This window comes from Dendrobium catenatum, unplaced genomic scaffold, assembly GCF_001605985.2.
Source record: "Dendrobium catenatum unplaced genomic scaffold, ASM160598v2 fragScaff_scaffold_1626, whole genome shotgun sequence".
Lineage (NCBI taxonomy): Eukaryota > Viridiplantae > Streptophyta > Magnoliopsida > Asparagales > Orchidaceae > Dendrobium > Dendrobium catenatum.
The window spans coordinates 273,236-280,735 of NW_021320088.1; the positions used below are offsets into that span (position 1 = coordinate 273,236).

Sequence of the window (7,500 nt, forward strand, 5' to 3'; positions counted from 1 at the left end):
CAGCCTTCCTTCTCCTTTCAGGGCCTATCCGAAAGAGGATCGTACCTCTTGGTCGTGAATATCTGAATAGGACGAACCCGCCTCCGTGGATATCTTTGCTTCGGAACAAAGCAATTAGAATTAGGCTCGGTCAACTGGAATGTGTATTATCCATATGGGAGATCTTCCAATTGAGGAGATCCATCGACCTGAGACGAAGAGAAAGGTCTATCTATCTTCTTTAGTTATTCAATGAAACCAATGATTCGTTATTGGAGCAGATAGCAACAACCATTTCAGCGGACATGCGTATTTTCCGATGGATTTACATGGTTTCATTAGTAGAAATTGTTTGATGTAGCGAGTAATAGGCTCTTTCGCCGTTCAAGAATTCTTGTTTAGGCAGTTCATATCATCCACACATAGTGATCTAAGATTTCAATTCTTCCATGTTTCAGCAGTAGCATATTGTTCCATGGAGCTAAGGCCAAAAAGATGGAAGAAACAAGTGTTTCCACGACTCTACCATCCGGCCAATTCTGTTCCACTTCATCCCCTTTTCATGGGCACATATCTTTACGGCTAAGGAATGGGGAATCTTTCTCCTGTTACATGAATCAAATGTTTCATTTCATCCGGGAAAAGCCATCTCTTTCTCAACAATGTCTTTGTCATTTGATCCAATAGCGTTCCGTTAGATAGGAACAGATTTGATAAATACTGATAACTCTCGGATAGAGTATTAGAACGGAAAGATCCATTAGATAATGAACTATTGGTTCTAAACCATCTCTGGCGATGAATCAACAATTCGAAGTGCTTTTCTTGCGTATTCTTGATGAACCAGCGTTTATATATAGATGTAGGAGGGTTTGTTTGGGAAGCAATAAGCCCCTTTGACATCTCTTCATCTGCAAAGAATTCTCGACGTGAAAACACAGAGACAGAGGGCTGATCTTTGAATAGGGAAAAGAATGGATCCGCAGGGTCCCAAATGAATTGGCTTGTTCGAAAAAAGCCTTGTTCTTTGGAAGATCTATCTCGTGTCTGGTACTGCATGGTTCCACTCTGCAAGAACTCCGAATCATTCTCTTGAAGCTCATCCTCTTTATGATAAATGATCCATTTGCCCCGAAATGACCCAGTCCAATAGGGAAATCCCAATTCCGTGGACCTTTCGATACAATCAAATAGATTGCCACAAGGGCGCCATATTCTAGGAGCCCAAACTATGTGATTGAAGAAATCCTCCTCTATCTGTTGCGGATCAAGGGCCCCTTCCCCTTCTTCAAACTCCGATTCGTATTTTTCATATAGAAATCTCTGATCAACGATAGAACAAGATCCATTTTGCATCATATCTAACTGATTCCTTGGTTCGGACCGAAGAAGTAATGTCACTCGATTATTATCAAACTGACTGCAATATTTTTCTGTCCGTGAGGATCCCGCCAGAGCGCCTTCTACTTCTAATAGTAATAAAAGTAATAGGCCACGAACTAGATCAGAATCATTCTCAACGAATCCATAAGAAGTGATCCAATCTTTTTCATCGTGTCTAGATGAAGACCAAAGATCTTGAGCGACCGATCCGGCAGAACAACTCAAAAGATAAAGAAGTATCGTGAATTTCTTCATGCTCGTTCCAAGTTCGAAGTACCATTTGTACAAATAAGAATCCCCTCCCTTACATGATTTCTTCTTCATATAGATAGATATAGGATCTATGGGGCAATTACTTAGAAGTACATTTTGTGTAACAGCCCTTCCTATCTGATAGAAAAGGATCCCATGATCCTGAACCGATCTTATCTGGGATCGAAAATCCCAAGTTTTTCTATGAAGAGCTGATCTAATCGTATTAGTTTCTAAAATGGATTTATTACGTGTAATACTAATTGATAGGGCCTCATTGATAAGTGCTACAAGATCTCGCGCATTGGAACCCATGGTTATGGACCCGAATCCGTTAGTATGGAACATCTTCTTTTCCAAGTGAAATCCCCTAGTATATGAAAGAATGAAAAAGTGCTTTCGTTGTTGTGGAAGAAGAAGCCTTCGTATCTTAATGCATGTATTTAATTTATTCGGAGCTATTAGAGCGGGATCCACTTTTTGGGGAATATGAGTCGAAGCAATAACAAGAATCTTTCCAGTGGAACATCTTTCACAATCCCTGGAGAGATAGTTCTCTAATAGACCGAGGGATAAGTAATTCGACTCATTCACATGCAGACCATGAATGTTTGGAATCGATATTATACAAGGAGATATTGCTTTTGCTTATTCGAATTGAAGGGTGATATCAAATCGGTCTATTTTTGACGTCATATACATAGTTAGCACATTCGTCATAGTTAGCAGCTCCGTATCAATATCAAGGTCATCATCACTATCATCAATATCATCACTATCACCAATATCATCACTATCATTAATATCAATATCGTCACTATCATCAATATCGATATCATCAATAAGATAACCTTTAGGCTTGTCATCCATGAACTTGTTCGAAAATACCGTAATGAAAGGAACATAGGAGTTTGTCGCTAGGTATTTGACCAAACAGGATCGTCCAGTTCCTATAGAACCTATCACTAAAATACCTTTAGAAGGGGATAGGGCTAAGCGGAGCGAAAAGGGTTTTCCATGAGGAGATGGGGAATGAAAACTATTAGCCCCACACGAGGTTTGTGAATAAGTGATTTTCTGATAATGAGCAAGGAATATCCATCTTTCTACTAAACAAGATCTATTGAACTCATAATTCATTAGATCCTTTTGATGAATGTAAACTAAGTATCGTAAGGAAATTGATCCCGGTTGTTCAGTCATTTGATAACCAGAGTCATTCTTTGATAAATGATCACTATGAGTCAAACTTAATAGAATTTTAACAATCCTTTTTTCTGTCGTTACGGTGGAGAACTGAACCAAGAATTCTCTTTCTTCATCATCAATCGAATCACTGTTCGCGACCCAAAATTCTACTTTCTCATCAATCCAATCACCGAGAATTCTACTTTTTTTTATCAATGAATAGATCTCTTTACTTGTACGACTTAGATGTCTCGTATTTCTCGAAAAAATGATTCGATTGATGGGATTTGGTATGATACTTACAAGATCGATGAGATTGATCTTCCAATATTTATTCTTGGAATGTATTGATTTGACCTCATAAGCGGGACCACCACCCAATAGCATGTTGCCACCAGAAGCAGAACCCCGTATTTCTTCCAAAGAATCTCCTAATTATTCTAGAACAACTAGAAAGAGATTCTTTAACCAGAAAGGATTCAGTTCAGATGTAGGATACCTTTCCAGAAGTTTTCGAAATTCCATCATGTATGATGGAATCATCAAAGATTTGATCTTTTCTAACTCTGTCTGTAACTCACTAGAGGCTCGGGAAACAAAGAGAAGATGTATACGAACGAGATATCCAGCAACAAGAAGAAGGAAAAAGATGGAATAGAGGAACTCCCGAGCATTTGTTGATCTCAGATGTGCCCATATCAATGGAATGGGTGACTCATTATTTCGATGAATCATTTCTTCGGACAGAAGAAGATTCTATAAAAATTGACTTGAAATCTCACTTATCGGAGTCCATTGTGAAAGAATCTTCTGAGGAATTGGCTGTGATATATCTGATCCATGCATCATATCATGAAAAATGGATACAAGTTTTTAACTACTACTCAGTATCGGCAATGGGTCTGAAATAGTATCTAAAAAGGTGAAATTGAGATATTTGCACCCTGTCGAAGTAAGGAACCATGGCATATATGTTTGGAACAGATTCCATTTTGAGAGATTTGAAAAAGCACTATCTCGTTGAAAGGTTCTATACATCTGCCCTTTCTCAACGCATTTCTTTAGACAAGGACTCCATTTTTTCCTCTTTCCGGATGGTAAATACTTCTCAGAACAAGGAGTGTGAATCAAACCCATGTTTGAATTGAAACTGAGATACTGATGCAAGTTATTCCATTTTGAATCTGATAGATTCATATCTGAAAGAGGCTGACAATAAGTTTTTTCCAAATTGACTATTGTTGCTCTGTTAGAGGTGTTGCAGAAATGTCAGCGATCGAGTAAATAGCTCCACGAACGAATGGATCGGATCGAATTGGAAAATGGAAAGATTTGTACAATTTGGAAAAGTTATACATTTCATCAACACTTTGTGGGAAATCGTTAGGTATGAAGATGTCAGATACCTGTGACTCGATTGGTGAAATAGTCTCTCTCTCCAAAAAAAGATATCTTTTTCTACCGACGCACAAAGAAAATATTTTGTTGCGAATGGACAAGATATTGAGGAATTGTTTATATGTAAGATCATAATTATTGATACGGGTCTTTTCCACATCAAAGGGGAATCTTTTGTTACAATAGAACCAGAAGTGATGTGGATCATTCAAGAATCGAAGTTGATTTTCTTTAGAAAAAGAAGATATCAATGAACTTCTATGAAATGGTTTCACGGGATTCAGCCAATTGTCTCGATCGTGGGATATCATTGATAAATAGGAATCCGTGTTATCAATGGATTTACTGCGATTCTTTCTAGTATGGAATGAGTCAATCACCCGCTTTGGTATCTTTTTGAACAAAAATGGTAATATTGTTCCTCCATTGATCAAGAATTTTGGTCTTTGGGAAGTATCATGATCATCCAATAAGAAGGGTTTCAATTTCTTCAAATGAATGATTTGAACACCTATGGATTCTAACAACTGATTACAGAGTTGATTATTCGGACCTTTCAATTCATAGATATGGATCTCGGACCTATGAATGGTGATATTCCTGATACTCACAAAGAAAAAAGGAAGTGACTTGGACAAAAAGAAACGAAGTGACTTAGACAAATCTTCTTTGTCGATAGCCTTGGACCAATCAATCGAATATTAATTAATGCGTAATCGATCGAAAACTACTTGCAATACTCGAAAAGGATTCTTCTGTTCAGAAACGAAATGTTCCAAATGTTCCTGGAAATTCTTGCTCCCATTGGACCATTTGTATCTATATGCATATTTGTATCTATATGCATCAGGATCCCGATTCATGGATCTCTCAGTTCCAGAAATAAGAGGATCAAACCATTTCTTCTGACTCTTTTTCAAATTCGATAAATGTTGGTTGATCGTATATTTCATTATAGTTATATGATTCAGAGTATCATTTCCTATTTAATCCCTTTGAATTCCATATTTGAAGTTGTGATCGGATCTATTCATTAAAAAGAATCTATTTGATACATTTCTTATGTACCCATAGGTGCTATATTGGATTTGAATCAAATTTCGGATCAATCTATATTGATTAACTACCTCCATTATGTTGTTTCTAGCAAATACCGCTGTTTTTAGTTTGGGATCTTCCAACTCATTTTCGCAGAAGATCTGGAATGATTTTTTTCTGATCCTTCGAGAAAACGATTCATTCTCCTCATAAAAAAGAGGAGGTATAACCAATAAAGATTTCTTCTTCGATTCATCTCTAGGGTTGAATACCTCATTCAAGAATCTTTTTTTATCCAACCCGTAGGAATCAATAGAAAAGGGAAATCCCCTATGATACACCAAATCTGGCTCGATTATTGATAGAGTGAATAGATCCGCCATTTCTGGGATTATCTCTTCTGATTCAAAAAAATCTTGGCGTAACGTGTATCCCCCTTTGTTCCAGTCATGGAATAGATGAAAGAAATCAAAAAATGGATTTTTTTTCAAGAATTAAATCTTATTGGAACTTTCCATATCCGGTTCATCCTTCGGAACCATATCACATCCCGGATCTGGTTCTGAAGGATGAATTGAGACGGTATCTTGTAAATATGTAATTATCTTGAATATATCAACCATTTCTTTCTTTTCCGCTCGCCTGGAAGGGACAAAAGAAACATCTTGTTTTTTCTTCAACAATTTAGGATCTCTAGTGGACCTCTCAGTAGGATTCGAACCCAGATGAAGTTCTGACCATCTGTCAGAGAAAAAAGAACGAATTGATCTTGTAGGATTCCCAAGAAATTCTTCGATTTCTTCCGGAAGCAGATGATTATTCATCCGCTTCTCAGGTTCCGTTAATAGCCAGGACATGGAGGAAGATCCAAAAAGGCATTTCGGGAATCGATCTGATTCTATCTCTGTTCGTTCCGTTTGAAGAAAGGAAGGATCCCAAAGAATCGATCTCTCTTTTAGTTGCTGAATCTCTGTTTGATCGATCAATGTGTGATATTCTGAATTCTCATTTCTAACGGAATCGAAATGATCTCTGGATTGATCATAAGAAGATCCTTTCCATTGGCTAGAATCCGTTACTTGAACGATAATACATCTTGTGGAATCATATTGAATATTTGACAATACATTCCGTACCTTGCTAAAAAAATTGATCCTTGTTTACCAACCACACATTATCTAACTGAATCCAATTCTCTCTCGAGACGTTCCTCAAAAAATCTGATTTGTGCTGATTCTTCCCCCAACTAACGAAGAGATCTTGGCAGAATTGCCACATATGAAATTGAGCACAATTTTGCAAAGAAATACCCCACTTGTTTCTCGAGAAGAGATGGGAAACATGCTCAATATCATTGGATTGCATAGTTGCCCCAGCTCCTTGTTGTTTGAAGAAACTCTACCCCTGAATTGGTCTTTCTTCACGAAAAGCAGACATGAGATAACAAATCAAGTCTTTCCCTAAGATTTCGAATAGTTGTCCCGAATTCAAGTTGATTATGTTTCGTTTCTTCCTCGGAGAAAGATGATCAAATAATTCCCAATCATGGTCCTTGCGGATCGGATCATCTGTATAGGATAAAAAAAGAAACTCCAGATATTTGCTATCTTTCTCTTTGAATGAGATCTCAATTCCAACTACGGTTTCATTAGATATCTGACAACTAGAATCCCTCTTTTTTCCGATCTGGTTCCTCCACCACCGCTAAACCTGGTTAGATTCAGGCATGATACGCTTTTTCTTTCTTGGGAGAACCCAACTACTCTCTTGCGGATTCATGAAACAACTCTCAGAAATCTTTTTCCTTTTTGGAAGATACAGGAGCGAAACAATCAACCTATTTCTATTGGAAGACCAAAAAGATTCTTCCAATGTCTCCTTTCTGGGTCCAATGGAATTCATAGGTATAGGAAGAAGCCCCATCAAATAGAGATTTTTTCTTTCAACCATCTCTCGATTGTTAATACGAGATATAAGGACCACTACTACAAGCAGTACTACACCTTTGATCGTGAAATATCGATTGCTTGTTGCACCCTGTGAATCACGTGAAAGTAGGATACTCCAAATTCGGGGGTCAAAGAGTTTCATAAAACGTTCTTGGTGGAAAAAAATGTGAGTGAAAGATCCCACTGAATCGAATTTGATCCATGAATCTAAGAAATAGTGAGAATTCTTGATCTCTCTCAATTCGAATATCCAGGATTTGAATTGATGTCGTTTCATTGATTCCTCCTAAAGATTTCATTTCAATTGGAATTT

At 37.4% G+C, this 7,500-nt stretch overlaps 1 protein-coding gene across 1 annotated transcript in view; it reads left to right on the forward strand.

The window, feature by feature from the left end:
* Positions 1-121, forward strand: part of LOC114581250 (NAD(P)H-quinone oxidoreductase subunit 2 A, chloroplastic-like) — a 4,732-nt gene extending 4,611 nt beyond the window's left edge. Inside the window, exon 4 of the mRNA XM_028701038.1 lies at positions 1-121. This exon is cut by the window's left edge and continues 1,788 nt beyond it. The gene's annotated coding sequence lies outside the window, so the exon portion shown is untranslated.
* Positions 122-7,500: the final 7,379 nt, after the last annotated feature.